Raw genomic sequence first — 19,296 nt, 5'->3', positions numbered from 1 at the left:
CAAGGATGGGAGAGGAAATCGCCAGAGCTCTTTATTAAGCAATCATTCTGGAAATTATACTTGAGCGATTTAGGGAAACAAAGTAAAAATGGGTGCATGAAAGAGGATTTGAAGCCTCTTTCTCCAGAATACGAGTTCAGAGTCTTGATTAACGCTTCAAATTACTTCTTCCAAGCTATGCACATTAGACTATGGAAATAACAACGTGTTAAAACACTCAGCACGTGTACTAATGAAGTTTTCAGATAAATATGAATGAAAGAAAGAAACATTGCAGACGTATTTTTTTTAATTATATATTTGAGCCTCAAAAAATGGTTCAAATAGCTCTGAGCACTATGGGACTTAACATCTATGGTCATCAGTCCCCTAGAACTTAGAACTACTTAAACCTAACTAACCTAAGGACATCACACAACACCCAGTCATCACGAGGCAGAGAAAAATTTGAGCCTCAGGACACATGAGTGGCATCATTACCGACTTTGACTTATTACCAAGTTACCATAAGAATATCCATGTAAAAAGAAAGACAGTCAAAGGGGAATTACAACATTATTGTATAGAAATTAATTTGTTTCATAATTCAGTGCAAGCAATTAAGGTAAGTCGCGGAAAATTGTGTTGTTGGTTTTTTTCTAGGAGTTCCCTCACGACGAGTGAGATGGGCACAGGTACACCGTCATAATGCAGAAACCAATCTTCTTCCATCTCTCAGACCGTTTAGGTCTAACACCGTCCCTTAATCTCCTCAAAACATCGCAGCAGAACTTAGAACTACTTAAACCTAACTGAGCACATGGAAAAAATTCCTTGTGGACAATTTCATGAACGTTAAGAGAAAAAAAAATAAATCAGCATTGATTTTGCTCCGAACTTGGTACCCTTTTTCAGATCGGGGACTGACGGTTTCTTCCACTGCGTAGACACTTTCTTCGTTTCTGGGTCATAGCCGTACCTCCATGATTCATGGATACTGGACAGGAAATTTAGATCACCTCAAATTGTTGTTTGCGGTTCTGTGCGCATCTGAACCAGATGGTCTCGTTCGCTGATGTTCAAAGGACAAGGAACGATTTACGCTGGTATTCGTTTCGTGTTCAATTCATCAGCTAGAATGCGATGTCCCGTACGAAATTCCGACGATCTCTCAAACATCATCTATCCTTTTGCTTACTTCAAGTACTTCCGCGAGCTTTTCCGGAGTTGTGCTTGCTGACAAATGGTGCAAGTATTTGACATCCTCCACAGTCTCCCGGTCATGTTCAAAATGCTAAAACCACTCAGATGTAATTGCCTGGCTCAAAGTGTGCTGACCCAAAGCCTCCCTTAGTATGTGCTGGGTTTCACCTGCCGTTTTGCGGAGCTCAAAAGAAATCTTCATGTAGCCTTTTTCTTCCTTCAAGCACACATTTGAAAACTCGCAGACAGAACGAACACGGTGTACAGAAATTAGACAACGTTCACTGTAGAGGCCGCTAGAGATGGAAGTTTGTTCTGCTGACAGGGGAAACTTCCCATCGCATCCCTCTCAGATTTGGTGGTAAGATGGCGCAGTGGATAGCCCGTCAGAGACTGAACACCGCTCAGGCATAAAAACAGGAAGAAGGTGAACTGAACAGTGAAATAAGAAGCAAAAAATAGTGAACGTCCACGAGTAAGATGTGAAACGTCGAACTAATTTGAAAAGCTACGGCGTCGTAATTATGTGTTCACGACGTTGGACTGCGACGGGGTGGACTACTATTCAAGTCTCCCTCGTACCCCACTTTATTTTGTGAGTGATGTGGGAGGCCTCAAACTAACACCATCTAGCGGCACAACGCATCACTACGAAGAGTGTGCGCGCAACAGTTCGATTCCGGTTATTTTTGGATCCCCTGCCGTTTTCTGTCACTGAAAAGACTGTTCGTTGCACTCAAATTTGTGTGTTTGTCGTGGTGTAACGTCCATTTGCAGAACCGTTGTGGAAGGACGGGACCTCAAGACGTACGTAACTCATATCTGCTCTATACAACTACGTTCTGCACAGCAACGTTGAAACTCTTGCGTTCCGTTTTGGAAGTTTTTACTCTTGAATTCCTTTGTTGTAATATAGTGCACACCCGTTTCTTTGTTGTTTTCACATAACTGAGAGGCCTGTGCGTCACTATTCATCACCAGAGATGGGCAAACTGAAACACGTAACTGTTTCGAAACAAATGAAACAGTAGAATGTAATGTTTCGATACGCTGTTTCGAAACAGTGAAACAGTTTGTGTTTTATAATTTAATAAACCTACACATTTTATCATCTTGAATGTCTACTGTATAAGTATGTCCATATAAACACAAATGAGGCGCGAGAGCGCTAATCATATCCCAGAAAGTATGAAACTATCACTTAGGCGTTTTGGCAGTTTCGTATTTCATGCAGCAAATGCGCTGCTTTCGTGTCGTGTCACTTTCATACTTTGCAATCGGCTGAGGACAGCCATAGCTAAAGACAGAAAAACCACCACGAACGGAACTGGAGGTGGTAGCAAACTGCAGAAACAACGGATATGCTACTGGGATTCCCACATTCCGTTAGTATGGATAATATACCCATCCTGCTAATTTCCATGCACACAAAGGGAATCATTGTGGATAATAGGCACAGTGACTATAGACTCACAAATAATGCCAAATAATTCGATTAAATAACAAAATATAACAGAAAAAAAATTGTCTTTCAAGGTGTTTCGAACCACTACTATAAATGCTTCCCATCCCTTCCTGTTCACCATTACACTATCAGTGATATGTCAAACAGATTGCTTGCAATTATACCTACATCATATTTGTATATATGTCTAATAACTGTCACTCTACGCCTTTTTTTGTTCAAAATGTTGTAGGCTTACTTGCGTTTCTTAATATGATTACTGTACATGAACAGAGAAGCGTATGTTATAAAAAAAAGTGTAATTTAACTGAATGATTTTCACATATTAATTATTTGGAATGTGAATAGTATGCGTTGTTTTATTGTTTGGTTAGTGTTTATAAAGCAGATGTTATGTCATTTCGGAATAGGACAGTCAGCTAGAAACGAAGCTTTATTTTCGGATATCTTAAGCTTCATGCTATTGGTTGTCAAAAAGATTTCGACACTCTTGAAAGTGTTTCACGAAGTGGTATGTTGTGTTTCAGTACCTGTGCGAGCCCGAATCTCGTCCGACACAGAGTGTAATGAAACATCACTGTTTCGATACAATTAGTCCGTTCCAAGCACAGGTGGACTCAAACAGACTTATTTTGAAACAACTATACAGTTTCTGTGTCTGGCTCGAGATCGAATCTGGTCCGGTTATCCGAGACAGGGGCGGAATGAAACACTACTGTTTCGAAACAGTGAACCACAGCCGTTCCGAAACACTGAAACAGTTCCACGTATCGATACACAGTATCGAAACATAGAAACAGTGGCCAATTCTATTCATCACATTAACTAGAGATGGTAACATATTTTTAACACATACTCTGTGTGACCAGACGGGAAGTTCATAAGTTTGTGGGAAAAAAATGTGGCCAGGGTAGATTTGGGCACGGATCTCACGCTTTGCAGCCCAACACGGTGATCACTCAACCACGACACCGGCGTTCCTGCAATTCGCTCGATGTTGCACATCCTGAGCTTGGACAGTGCACCGTTTCTATTTTGCTTCTTTTTTCACAGTTCAATAAACATTGTTCCTGTTTTCACACTTTGATCTCGGTTCAGTTTTGATGGCTATGCACTGGGCCATCTTGCCACGAAATCTGTGGAGGGGGGGGGGGGGGGGGAAGCGATGGGGTGTTTCCACTGTGATTTTCCATGGGGCAGCATGCCAAGTCCGTATAAGCGTATTATTCAGTAAGTGGGTTGGGTATGTAATTTTTCCGTAATATCTTTATATAAAATTGGACCGTTTATTAGTTGTGTGCAAAGTAGAGATGGGGGATCCGCTCTTGAACTAATTCATAGAGTTCAATCTTTCAAAGGAGTGAACAATCAGTGATTCAGAAAAAAAGAACGGTAGCTCCAAACGTTTCCCACAGCAGAGATAGAGAGAGAGAGAGAGAGAGAGAGAGAGAGAGACGGAGCATATCAGCAGCGCCTCTGCTGGTCAGAGCACAGTGCACGCCACACAACACAGCCAGCGCCGGCCTCTGCCCTGCTTCTACCTTGGCTGCCTGCACTGTGCAGTGCCCCATTGGATTTTGTGTTTCACATATGCCGTGCCGTCTCTGTGCGTCGTCTGCCGCTTGCAGTGTCTGGCGCAGCTTAACTTCGCATCGCACTCTGTCGGCGATCGTTTCAGTCGCACGTCCTGCCCTCTGGGCAGTTGATGCGAGCAACAGGACAGAGAGCCACGTAGCGGATAACATAGGAACTACTTGCAACAACCTGCTCGCAAGGGAACGGACGATTTGTCTCGGAGCGGGTGAGTTCACCGCTCCCCCCACCCTCGGAACTCGCCCACTCAACGCTCACCCCACCGTCTCGACTCTAGCCAGAGCGTTGAGCAAAGCGACTCAGGTGTCACTCTGGTCTCTGCGGTCTCAGCTCACGCAGTAATACAGCTCGCGGCTCGACCTGCTCGACTCAGCGCCTCTGCATCGGAGTTCGTCCCTACTGGATATTGTTCTTCGTAGTAATACCGCTACGTATATTACATTATTATGTTATGTATACATCAATTGTTTTTATATTATTTTTATTTGTTTAAACTGATTAGATTAGGTTCCTGATGACTCCTCTTACTATAGGATTTTTATTATGGACACTCGAATTTACGCTTTAATTACGAGCGAACCGATAAACGTATCGCAAAATGTGATACACCAATATTTTCCTTGTTTTATTCTACGTAAGGCTATATGCAGCACTTTCGTTTTACAGTCAAATTTATATTTTTTTTCTTATTCTGGTACGGATTTTGCAATTTTAGGCGTCTTCGGAAGGAAACGTTCACTTTAAAAATATATGGCTTGCGATGTATTTGTATGAGGTTAATGAAATTTTAATACATTATAGCCAAATATATTGTTAATGTAAATCTCAAGTTACAACATTTTCCGATCACCAAGAAAACCACGATAGTGCAAAATAAATCAATAATCAAAAACTTTGTCATATCGTGGAAATTTCAATAAAAAATACAAAATTCTTACTCATTATCTGTGTTACTTCAAAATAGGATCAAATAAGATCAAAATACAGGTATAGTACTGGAATAAACCAAGTTTAAAGGCCAATGTGCCTTCCATTTATTTTCTATTGTAAATGAGTGGTGAGTCCTGAAAAAGAGCTAATTCATTTCAGGGAATGAACAGTTCTGATCCAATCTCTGAAAAGAACAGTTTTGCCCATCTCTAGTGCAAAGCCCGCCGGCCGGTGTGGCCGAGCGCTTCTAGGGGTGCAGTCTGGAACCGTGCGACCGCTAAGGTCGTAGGTTCGAATACTGCCTCGGGCATTATGACCACCTATGGTCGTAATGTCTACACAAAAATTCACATACCTTCTTTATTAACGCAGTAGGCTTCAGAAATTAGTTGCCGGCGGTTCTAGGCGCTTCAGTCCGGAACCGCGTCACCGCTACGCTCGCAGGTTCGAATCCTGCCTCGGGCATGGATGTGTGTGATGTCCTTAGCTTAGTTAGGTTTAAGTAGTTCTACGTTCTAGGGGACTGATGACCTCAGAAGTTAAGTCCCATAGTGCTCAGAGCCATTTGAACCATTTTTTGTGCCAAGCCAAACCTTGTGCCAACGTACATGCGGAAACGGCAGTGAAGTCGGAAAGGAAAAGCAGTATTAGGGCTAAACGTCCTCTAAACGACAAGATCGTTGGAGACAGAGTGCAAGATCCCGTTTGGGATTGAGGGGAAAGAGAATCTGCCACTTGCTTTCCAAAGAAAGCAGCTTGTAATTTGGCATAAGTGACATCTGGAAACCGCATAAAACTAAATCTGAATGTTCTGATGGGGATCTGAATCGCCGTCTTCCCGTGTGCGAGTCCATTGTCTTAAGCACTACATCCCAGCCGTCGTTGTCTTAAGTACTGCACCACAGAAGCCGTTGTGACTTTCTATGGCTGTCATGAATCAAACAAGCTACTTCGTTACCTCGGCAATCTAGGAGCACTGTGCATCATCTCATAAAGTAGGCATGTATCCCTCAAGATTCAGCGTAGCTTACAGCAAGTAGTTCCAATTCTTTCACAGAGAGAACGCTTCATCATCACCAGAAGAACGAAGAATTCCCGCAATAAACGTGCACCACCATCGGGAGAGAAGCATAATCCAAAATTAGCAACGAAACACTAAGTTATTCTTCCAACGAAAAGTCTAGTGAGTTGCAGTTATTTTCCATTCTTGTTGCTGTTGTGGTCTTCAGTCCAGAAACTGGTTTGATGCAGCTCTCCGTGCTACTCTATCTTGTGCAAGCTTCTTCATCTCCAAGTACCTACTGCAACCTACATCCTTCTGAATCTGCTTAGCGTGTTCATCTCTTGGTCTCCCTCTACAGGTTCAATCCAGTCTCCAGCCATCCTGATTTAGGTTTTCCGTGATTTCCCTAAATCGTATCAGGCAAATGCCGGGATGGTTCCTTTGAAAGGGCACGGCCGATTTCCTTCCCAATCCTTCCCTAACCCGAGCTTGCGCTCTGTCTCTAATGACCTCGTTGTCGACGGGACGTTAAACACTAACCACCATCTCCCTCTACGATTTTTACCCTTCACGTTGTCCTCCAGTACTAAATTGGCGATCCCTTGATGTCTTTGAACGTGTCTCACCAACCGATCCCTCCTTCTAGTCATGTTGTACCGCAAAGTCCTCTTCTCCCCAGTTCTGCTCAGTACCTCCTTATTAGTTACGTGATCTAGCCATCTAATCTTCAGCATTCTTCTGTACCCTCACATTCCGGAACCTTGTATTCTCTTTTTGTCTAAACTGTTTATCGCCCCTATTTCACTTCCATACATGGTTAAACTCCATACAAATACTTTAAGAAAAGACTTTCTGACACTTAAATCTATACTGGATGTTAACAAATTTCTCTTCCTCAGAAACGCAATTTCGCCATCACCAGTCTACATTTTACATCCTCTCTACTTCGACCATCATCAGTTATTTTGCTCCCCAAATAGAAAAATTCATCTACTACTTTAAGTGTCTCATTTCCTAATCTAATTCCCTCAGCATCACCTGATTTAATTCGACTACATTCAGTTACTCATGTTTTGCTTTTATTGATATTCATCTTCTATCCTCCTTTCAAGACACTGATCTTCCAGGTCCTTCGCTGTCTCTGATAGAATTACAGTGTCATCGGCAAACCTCAAAGTCTTTATTTCTTCTCCATGGATTTTAATTCCTACTCCGAATTTTTCTTTTGTTTCCTTTACTACTTGCCCAGTATACAGATTAAATAACATCGGGGGTAGGCTACAACCCTGTCTCACTCCCTTCCCAACCATTGCTTCCCTTTCACGCCCCCCGACTCTTATACCTACCATGTGGTTTCTGTACAAATTGTAAATAGCCTTTCGCTCCCTTTATTTTACCCCTGCCACCTTCTGAATTTGAAAGACAGTATTCCAGTCAACACCGTCAAAAGCTTTCTCTAAGTCTACAAATGCTAGAAACGTAGGTTTGCCTTTCCTTAATCTATCTTCTAAGATAGGTAATTGCGTCAGTATTGCCTCACGAGTTCCAACATTTCTACGGGAACCGAACTGATCTTCCCCGAGGTCGGCTTCTAACAGTTTTTCCATTCGTCTGTATAGAATTCGTGTCAGTATTTCGCAGTCGTGACATATTGAACTGATAGTTCGGTAATTTTCATACCCGTCAACACCTGCGTTCTTTGGCATTGGAATTACTGCATTCTTCTTGAAGTCTGAGGGTATTTCGCCTGTCTCATACATCTTGCTCACCAGATGGTAGACTTTCGTCAGGGCTGGCTCTCCAAACCTATTAGTTCTAATGGAATGTTGTGTGCTCCCGGGGCTCCAATTTCATCTTCATCTACGTGCTCTTTAATTGCATAATATTGCCTTCAAGTACACCGCCCTTGAATAGGCTCTCTATATCCCCCTTCACACTTCTGCTTTCCCTTCTTTGCTTAGAACTGGTTTTCCAGCTGAGCGCCTGATATTCATACAAGTTGTTCTCTTTCTCCAAAGGACTCTTTAATTTTCCTGTAGGCAGTATCTATCTTACCCTTAGTGATACATGCCTTTACATCCTTACATTTGTCCCGTAGCCATCCCTACTTAGCCATATTGCACTTCTGGTCGATCTCATTTTTGAGAAGTTGTATCCCTTTTTGGCTGCTTCATTTACTGCATTTTTATATTTCCTCCTTTCATCTATTAAACTCAATATCTCTTCTGTTACACAAGGACTTCTACTAGCTTTCCTCTTTTTACCTACTTGATCCTCTGCTGCCTTCACTATTTCATCTCTCAAAGCTATCCGTTTTTCCTCTACTGTATTTCTTTCCCCCGTTCTTGTCAATCGTTCCCTAATGCTCTCTCTCAAACTTTCTACAATCACTGACTCTTTCAGTTTGTCCTGTTCCCATCTTCTTAAATTCCCGCAATTTTTGCAGTTTCTTCAGTTTTAATCTACAGTTCATAACCGATAAATTGTGGTCAGAGACCATATCTTCCCTGGAAGTGTCTTACAGTTTAAAACCTGGTTTATAAATCTCTGTCTTACCATTATATAATCTGTCTGAAACCTTCCAGTGTCTCCAGGGCTCTTGCGCGTAAACAACCTTCTTTCATGATTCTTAAACCAAGTGTTAGCTATGATTAAGTTATGCTCTGTGCAAAATTCTACCTGGCGGCTTCCTCTTTCATTCCTTACCCCCAGTCCATATTCACCTACTAATTTTCTTTTTCTTCCTTTTCCTAATATCGAATTCCAGTCCCCCATGACTATTTAAGTTTCGTCTCCCATCACTATCTGAATAATTAGTCTTATCTCATCATACATTTCTTGAATCTCTTCGTCATCTGCGGAGCTAGTTGGTATATAAACTAGTACTACTGTGGTAGGCGTAGGCTTTGTGTCTATCTTGGCTACAATAATGCGTTCAATACGCTGTTCGTCATAGCTTACCCGCGCACCTATTTATTATTCATTATTAAACCTACTCCTGCATTACCCCTATTTGATTTTGTACTTATAACCCTGTATTCACCTGAACAGAAGTCTTGTTCCTCCTGCCACCGAACTTCACTAAGTCCCACTATGTATAGCTTAACCTACCCATTTCCCTTTTTAAATTTTGGAACCTGCCTACCCGCTTAAGGGATCTGATAGTCCACCCTCCGATCCGCAGAATGCCAGTTTTGTTTCTCCTGATAACGACGTCCTCCTGAGTAGTCCCCGCCCGGAGATCCGAATGGGGGACTATTTTACCTCCTGAATATTTTACCCAAGAGGACGCCATCATCATTTAACCATACAGTAAAGCTGCATGCCCTCGGGAAAAATTATGGCTGTAGTTTCCCCTTGCTGCCAGCCGTTCGCAGTACCAGCGCAGTAAGGCCATTTTGGTTTATGTTACATGACCAGATCAGTCAATCATCCAGACTGTTGCCCCTGAAACTACTGAAAAAGCTGCTGCCCCTTTTCAGGAACCAAACCTTTGTCTGGTCTCTCAGCAGACACCCCTCCGTTGTGGTTGCACCTACGGTACGGTTATCTGTATCGCTGAGGCGCGCAAGCCTCCCCATCAACCGCAAGATCCATGGTTTATGGGGGTTCTCCATTTTGCACAAAATAACGACAGCGCAGTTCTTAATCAATCATGGCTAAACTGATTTCAATATAATTGTCAGTCTTCATGGCTATTTTTTAAAAAAATATTCAACTTCAAGGAGTTCCTGCCAGTCAGTCCAACATAAAATTTGTCACAGTCCTTTTAAACAACTATAGTGGACGTCGCAGTTTTCACAATTTATTTTACAAGCACCCGAATCTATGAAATTATTACGTTTCTTGGCGAATCTGTGGCGTAGTGCCGCTCTCAAAGTTTCCATTAGCGCGAAATCCTACATTTACTTCAGCTGTCTAAAGACTGAAAAATTTTGTATTGGACAGACGGGCAGCATCATCGCAGTAAGCATCATTTCAGTTATATTTATAAAGCACACATATGATAAGAAAAAGTGTGCTCTCGTTATTCAGTGAACGCCGATAAAATAGGCCACACACACGTTCATTTAGAAATCTGTCGCTAGGTACCTAAATGCTACAGCTTAAATATACTGGAAGAAATGGAAAAGAAAACCACAGCGCGCGTGCTCAGAGATCAAAATAATTTCCTATTAAATTGGTACTTTGAAATGTTCCAACATTTACTAGTCTAGCAGTGCGGCGAATGGGACGGGTTGCGTCAGAACGGTCAGGTCGGCAGTGGACCGCGGCGGATATGTCAACGCATGACTCGTCAACAACACAAGTAAACACAACAGCCGCGATATGGCGGCGATACCAAAGCCTGCAGTTCCAAATCTTTTATTTTATATTTAACGCACTTGTCATGTATTATAATAGTAAACTAGTCATGTCTTGTATCTTCGTTTTACAAAAAAAAAGAAAAAGGTTTGCAACATAGCTTTCGCATACTTTACATTAAACGGAAAAGTTACGGTAGGCTGTGCATTCTATTATTTTAAGACAAATGTTACGTAGTTATTCCAAGCGACCGCTACGGTCGCAGGTTCGAAGCCTGCCTCGGGCATGGATGTGTGTGATGTCCTTAGGTTAATTAGGTTTAATTAGTTCTAAGTTCTAGGCGACTGATGACCTCAGAAGTTAAGTCGCATAGTGCTCAAAGCCATTTGAACCATTTGAACATTGTTATTATAGAGACAGTTCTCCATTCTACTACTTTTATACGTTGTTATGACATGATTTTATGCATAACACTAGGAATAAAACTGCAGACAACCGTGACAAATTTATTTGCACTTACATCACTTAACAGCCACAGGTTGTTGTGTAACGCATACTGCCTCACTAAACAGCACACGAGAATGAACAAGATACAATGTATCGAGATTTTAAATATGAGGTAATACTTGTAGGAATACTACTTCTCATTTGTTCTTTATGTTATATGACTTATTCTGAAGATTGCTGCGGCAGAAACACGTTATGGGGTACAAATAAAAGCCGGCCGGTGTGGCCGAGCGGTTCTAGGCGCTTCAGTCTGGAACCGCGCGACCGCTACGGTCGCAGGTTCGAATCCTGCCTCGGGCATGGATGTGTATGATGTCCTTAGGTTAGTTAGGTTTAAGTAGTTCTAAGTTCTAGGGGACTGATGACCTCAGATGTTAAGTCCCATAGTGCTCAGAGCCAATTGAACCAAATTACAAATAAAAAATGGAAACAGTGATCGAGACGAACCATCACATTGGTTATTCACCATGATTGCAAATTCGTATAAAGAGTTTATGTCATTTATAGACTAAACTTGTTTGAGCTAAAGTCTCAGAAAAATTTCTATTACACATACTTATGCACTACGTGATCAGAAGTATCCGGACACCCCCAAAAACATACGTTTTTCATATTAGGTGCATTGCCTGCCATCTACTGCAAGGTACTCCATATCAGCGACCACAGTAGTCATTACACATCGTGATATAGGAGAAAGGGGCTCCGCGGAACTCACGGACTTCGAATGTGGTCGGGTGATTGGTTGTTACTTGTGACATACGTCTTTACGCGAGATTTCCACACACCTAAACATCCCTAGGTCCACTTTTTCCGAAGTGATAGTGAAGTGGAAACGTGAAGGGGCACTTACAGCACAAAAGCGTACAGGCCGACCTCGTCTGCTGACTGACAGAGACTGCCGACATTTGAAGACTTTCGTAACGTGTAATAGGCAGACACCTATCCAGACCATCACACAGGAATGCCAAACTGCATCAGGGTCCACTTCAAGTACTATGACAGTTAGGCGGGAGGTGAGAAAACTTGGATCTCATGGCTGAGCGACTGCACATACACCACACATCACGCCAGTAAATGCCAAACGACGCCTCGCTTGGTGTACGGAGTGTAAACATTGGACGATTGAACAGTGCAAAAACGTTGTGTGGAGCGACGAATCACAGCATACAGTGTGGTGATCCGTTGGGAGGGTGTGGGTATGGTGAACGCCCGGTGAACGTCGTCTGCCAACGTGTGTACTGCCAACAGTAAAATTCGGAGGCGGTGGTGTTATGGTGTGATCGTGTTTTTCATGGAGGGGGTTTGCACCCCTTGTTGTTTTGCGTGGTACCATCACAGCACAGGCCTTCACTGATGTTTTAAACACCTTCTTGCTTGCCACTGTTGGAGAGCAATTCGAGGATGGTGATTGCATCTTTCAACACGATCGAGCACCTGTTCATAATGCACGGCTCGTGTCGGAGTGGTTACACGACGATAATATCCCTGTAATGAACTGGCCTGCAAAGAGTTCTGACCTGAATCCTATAGAACAACTTTGGGATGTTTTGGAACGCCGACTGCAGCCTCACTGCAGCACTCCGTGAAGAATGGTCTGCCATTCCCCATTCCCACAAGAAACCTTGCAGCACCTGATTGAACGTATGCAAGCGAGAGTGGAAGCTGTCACCAAGGCAAATGGTGGGCCAAGATCATATTGAATTCCATCACTACCGACGGAGGCCCACACGAACTTGTAAGTCATATCCATCAAGTGTTCGGACACTTTTGATCACAGAGTGTAGGTCGGAATAACCCAAGTGAACGAGTAACAAATTCCCCACGCGGACCTTTGAAGGGATGCGACTTTTTTCTCTCATTTAGTGAGTGATAAATTTGTAGAACTGGTATTGCAGGGACACCTTACCACAATTCTGCTGCACCCTAGGATATCACGCGTACGGAGCTGGATGCGTACAGAGGAACATAACCATTTCTATCTCGTTCAGTACAAGAGATGAAGTTGGATTGAAAACAGATAATATATGCACGAAGTACCCTCCGTCAAAAACGATGTTCGGAGTTCGTACACAGCTGTAAATTTACGTGTCTGCATTCTCTGCTGACTCTGTCTTGATGAAAACTGTAACTTCTGACAAACGAAACGCAGATTAATAGAAATTTGCCCACATATTTCGGTGGTTTCTGTGAAAATTGCACCGCGCTGCCAGAGCGCTTTCCAAATCACGAACTATTCTTGTTTTTGTTCCTCTTGGATCACCCTTCCAATAACTACGAAACAGTTTCTATAGACATTTATTAAGGCTCGTATTAAACCTTCCATCAAAACTATCACTAGGATAGTTGTCATTAGCACATAAAGATGGAAACAGTAACGAATAAAACAGAATTCCTTGTTACATAATCGAATCCAACATGGCCACACCTTAAGTTGGATGGCGTTACACTTGAGGGTCGATGCAGACCCACTGTCTTACTTACACTCCTGACTTTAATTCTATCGTTTCGCTGGTGTGTGAGTAAGCCTCTTCCAGTATCATTAAAACCGGCGCCTCCCCTATGCAATAGACTGATGATGAACGTAACGGAGCCGCAGGCACGTGGAATGCATTGTAATGAGGCCCTGTCCAGTGCACGTGCAGCGCCCTTCTAGTTACCATAATCTGCAATCAGAAGCCTCCCTCCGACCAGCGTGCATGGGCTACACAGGCCTGGTTACATGTCCCGTCTACTCGCCCACGCAAGTTCCACATGGTTATGTGGCAATTAAGTCTCCAGCTGACAGTTGAGAGTTAATAGCATTATCAGCTTGCTAGCTGGCGATGCTGACGCCTACATCTACATATATAATCCGCAAGCCACCTTACGGTGGGTGGCAGAGGGTAATTCTGGTACCACAGTCTGTTCCCCACTTCGATATTCCACTCGCGGATGCTATATAAGTAGGATGATCGTCTGTAATAACTTTAATGTCGTAGGTGGGAGGAAGTAATATGATGCTCGACATACCTTGTAACGTACTCTCTCGGAACTTCAGCAGTAAACCTCTTTGTGATGCATAACGCCTCTCTTGCAGCGCCTGCACCTGGCGTTGCTGAGCATAATCGCAATCCTCTCTAGCTGGCTAAACGGTTCTGTGACGAAACACGCCGCTCTTATCTCTTCCATTACTTTAACGTGGTAAATGTGCCGGATTGATGAGCGGAACCCAAGAATCGGCCGAACAAAAATTTTGTAAGCAACTTCTTTCGTCTCCTAAGAATTTTCGTGTGTGTGGACGGATCCCGGCGTCATTCTGTCACGATATTTCGGTCCACAGATGTCCGGCCATCTTCAGGTAAATAGACAACTACTCAGAAGTTTCCTTTTCACCTGAAGATGGCCGGACCTCTCTGGTCCGAAATATCATGGCAGAATGTCAGAATAAAACAGACGACTCCATTTTGCATTACGTCACGCACGCCCTCCCCCACATGGAGGCGGATACTTTGACGGTGGCACACGAGACGAAGTCGACAACGCAGTTGACAAGGATGCAGTCAACAGATCGCCCGGCACTGACGGCTTACCGATTGAGTTTTACCGTGCCTACTCTGACCGCATGGTACCTTGTGGATGACTATGTATCAAGAACTGATGACATCTGACCAAGCAATCCCACCCACCTTTGTTCAGGGCATCGTCATTCCGGTCCACAAACCAGCCCGTGGTTCAACAGTCGTGAGTTACAGATCTCTCACCCTACTCAATGCTGATTACAAGATTATCGCTCGCTTACTGGCAATGTGTCTCCGAACAATACTCCCTCACATCCTCTCCCCAGAGCAAACGACGCCTCAGGGACAGGTTAACATATAGACGGCCACAGGGGAATGCTGCGACTTAATTGCGGCGGCCTGCAGACACCATGCAGCGGTCGTCGCTATAGACTTCGACTGTGCCTTCGATAACGTGCGCCATAGTTTCCTGTTTCCAGTGGCATTCCGAATGGGCATCCCCCCTCCGTTCCTCGACGTCCTCCGGCGTCTTTACAACAGTGCCAGTTCACGTGCCCAAGACAATGCGAGGCCGATATCCATCTGCCGTTCCATTTGGCAAGGGTGCCCCCTTTCTACCATTCTGTAGTGCCATTGCCCTTGAGCCCCTCATTGGGGCCGGCCGGGGTGGACGAGCGGTTCTAGGCGCTACAGTCTGGAACCGCGCGACCGCTACGGTCGCAGGTTCGAATCCTACCTCAGACATGCGTGTGTGTGATGTCCTTAGGTTAGTGAGGTTTAAGTAGTTCTCAGTTCTAGGGGACTGACGACCTCAGAAGTTAAGTCCCATAGTGCTCAGAGCCATTTGAACTATTTGAACCCTCATTGGGGGCTTGACAACTAAGCTCTCTGGCCTCACCCTTCGCCAATATACTTTTCGCTGTCAGGCATATACTGACGACCTCCTCCTCCTTCTCCTTTGCTCTGGCTCTGAGATTCGAGCTGTCCTCGAATTGATCACATGCTATGGGGCTGCCACTGACAATGCCATGAATGTCGCCAAATCTTCTGTGATGCACTCTGGACAAGGCCTCCAGGACGGTGAAGTGGCCATCTACGTCCGCCACGCGATTTCTGTCACCGACGTCGTCTTCCTTCCATCAGCTCGGGGCACGGGACGCACTGCCTTGGGCATTACCTTTACCCCAACTGTCTCACGCATAGAGGCAACAAATTTCCGTCGCCTGTTACACGTCACCCGCAACGCCATCTGAGCCGTGCACGGCTCGTGTTCGTGGCGTTTATTGCTTGACATCTTGCCTTTGCGGTACTGCCGACCCGTTTCTTATTCGATTGACTGGCGTCACTAAGAGCACTGTTGTACTATCTTTCGAGCGACCGCTAGTATTTCCAGGTCGTCACGTGTCGGGAGTTCAGTCGGGACGGAGCAGCAGTGAGGTCTGGACAGCCGTGACTCGTCCGACCATTGCCGACATACATTACTTGAGTGGGGACGACCTTGGTTGGTCGTTCAGTCAGTCGTCTCACTGGACAACGTGTATTTGGTCACCGACCGCTTCTGGATCCTCCGTGTGTGTCGACTTGTGATTCGTCCTTGTTGTTTCACAGTCACTGGTTCTAGTGTAAATCAAGTTGTTTGTGGAAGTGTTTCGTGGAACCGTGTGTAGCTTGTGCGGTTTTGACTGAGGAGCTATTTTAATGCTGTCTGCGTGCTGCTTGCCTGTCGGTTGGGACGGAGCGGTGAGAGAGTCTCCGCGGTGCGGGGCCAGGCCAGGACCACTGATGATGATGATGATGATGATGTTTGGTTTGTGGGGCGCTCAACTGCGTGGTTATCAGCGCCCGTACAATTACCCAGTCTTTGCTCAGTCCAATTTCGCCACTCTCCTGGATGATGATGAAATGATGAGGACAACACAAACACCCGCCAGGACCACTGGCGGCGTGCACACGCTGTCAGATTGTGAGGCGCTAGCTGCGGGAGCGACAAAGTTCGTTGCTCACCGAACCTGGATGCTGAAGCTGAGTGATCAGTTAAGCTGTTACGATACCTCAACTATTGTGACATCTCTTTTTTTCATTTGTGAGTTGTTGCGCCCTGGGCCGTTTGCGCTAGCAGCAATGTATGATATGTTGGGGTCCGCGAAATCTTGTAGCCGTCTTCCAGTATTGATTAATTATCAAATTGACTGTTACTTGCCAGTGAAGTGCACCAGCGGTATTTTCTGCCCTGTGGCCGTTAACGCCCCAGTTAGCTGGCTTTCCTCGTCGTGTTGATGCTGTCCAGCATGGCATATAGTTTGACAGTCTTTTAAGTTGTTTGCTTCATATTTTGCTTAGAGTGTCCCCTTGCTGTTTTTAGACACCAATTTCTGAAGACTTAGTGCTGTTCGTATCCTCGTCCTCGGCCGACATTTTTCATCATTGTGCCATTGATCGGATGGAAGGGAATTGGTTAAATTGTTGGGAAGTCCTTGTGCCGTCCCTAGTTGGGGTTGCCATCCAACTATTTAACTTCAACTCTTGACTGCCTATCTCACCTCACCTTACGTTTGAGCTATCTTCTCAGGTTCAAATTGTTCAAATGGCTCTGAGCACTATGGGACTGAACATCTGAGGTCATCAGTCCCCTAGACTTAGAACTACTTAAACCTAACTAACCTAAGGACATCACACACACCCATGCCCGAGGCACTAGTTCAACCTGCGGCCGTAGCAGCAGCGCGGTTCTGGACTGAAACGCCTAGAACCGCTCGGCCACAACGGCCGGCTACTTTCTCAGGCCGACCATTGGAACACTTCTGAGCACCACTTGTTCTGTTTTTTTTAGATTGTGATTTTCACTTTAGTTTGAAGTATTGTTCGAGGCCTTCAGATGTTTATTAATTCAGTCTTTTTAAATTTTACATAAAGGCATTCAGCCGTGTTAAATTAAAATTTTGAAGATTGATTTTATTTTTAAAAAAGGAAAAAAATTGGTTCTATCTGAAATTGTTTGTAATCCAGGCCCTAAGCCGTTAGTTGTTCAAAGTGTTACGTTTAGCCTTCAGCCACGGATTTACATGAACCCCTTTTAATATGGCCTTCAGCTGTGTGTATTCTTTAAAGGAAAGTTTTTATAAGAAGGATGGGGTTTATTTTAAATTGTTTGTCTGACTTGTTGTTCAAGCCTTCAGCCGTTGATTCAAATTTGTTTGTGGCCTTCAGGCGTGCAATAAGTTAATATTTCTTTAATTAGGCTTTCAGCCGTTCTTTTGTTAAAAAGAAATTTCTTGGTTAGAACAAAATTGTCTATTAATGTGTTTTAATTGTAGTGTCCTTCAGACGTGTAGTATAGGCCTTCAGCCACTAATTGTTTACAATTGCCTTTTTTTTACCTTCTGGCTTTAATTGCTTTTGACTCCTAAGCCAGGCCTTCAGCCGTTATTGTTTTTGGTGCGGTTTTCGGCCTTCAGCCCAGAAAGCAACTCAAGTTTTCTTTATCTAGGCCTTGAACCATATTGTCTAATCGTGATCTCTTAAAGCAATGTGTAAATAAGTGATTCTTAGAAAAATAAAGTTGTGTATTTGATTGTGCAACTCACACTAACTATTTACAGCCCCATCCACAATCGTAACCTTATCCTGTGCGCTCTCTGAGTACCTACCAACCAGGTTTCAAGGTCCGCCAGAACCTCCTGCGCCGTCAGGACGTACTTCAACGCACTGAGTTTCTTAATGGTTATGTGGCATCAAAATTGGTCCACATCGCGCAAGTTCTCCCTCTGACAACGGCGATTGGGCGCAACCTTCAGCAGCCTTTGGTTATTATCTCACGGCTGGTTCCATGTTTAAAGTCCGTTATGAGACACTTACATTGCCCCCACCAGATAGTGACCTTGAGCTCGTCAATGTCCGTATGCGAGCTGTGGGCTTGTATATGAGTATCATGAGAAGATAGTGGACCAGATGGGACACATCTCTAACACGCAGCTTGCTTAAGGTCCTCGTACCTGCTTCCACCTCACCACCGGTGTCTGTTGGCCACATCGTGCCTCACTTGTCTCACATTTCGACCTTTTTCGTCGACTACAGTTACAGAAATACTAGTCTCCCAGATACGCGCCCGAGCAGGACTAAGGATTTTTACAGCCTACTATTGCGCCGTGTTCTCAGGAATGTGATGGAGACCAAACATCCATCCATCCATCCAGTGGCCCATAGTGTGGACTACCATCCACCAGCCCTTCCCCCCTATCGATGTCTGGGCACTGTGGTATCACATAGTCAGCAGGAAATTTGCCACGAAACAGCGACTGCACAACATTGGTTTGTCAGATTCCCCTCTTCGTCTCCGTTGCCAGCAACTGGACACTGATGACCACAATCTGACATGCGCCTCCTCCATAGGTGTCCTGCGCTTCGTGCAGCAAATCATTGCCTGATGTCTCCGGGTGCCACCAGACACAATGGAACCGCGAATGTTTCTATACCCGGAGGACAAACATTTTCCCGCCACCAACTGTCATGCAATTACATGGGTCAAGGGGTGGGCAGTCGCTTATCTCTTTCATGAGGGACCCAAATCCCGCCTCGACTTCTGGATATATTTACTGACAGCCCATGCAGCTCTTGGAAACACGCCACGTTACCGAACATTATTTGCTAACTATCTTCGAGGGGTCTTTGTTAGACGTCCACTAAGTTGGAGCGGGGGTGGTGGGGGGAGTGCCTGAAGCAGAGGGCACCTACCCCTCTACCCCGCCCCCGGTGGTGTCTGAGTTTAAGCACCCTATGATCGATTCTACCTCTGACCTCCGCGGATGGGAGAGCGT

Source organism: Schistocerca cancellata, chromosome 7 (assembly GCF_023864275.1).
Source record: "Schistocerca cancellata isolate TAMUIC-IGC-003103 chromosome 7, iqSchCanc2.1, whole genome shotgun sequence".
Lineage (NCBI taxonomy): Eukaryota > Metazoa > Arthropoda > Insecta > Orthoptera > Acrididae > Schistocerca > Schistocerca cancellata.
This window is presented reverse-complemented; position numbering follows the sequence as displayed.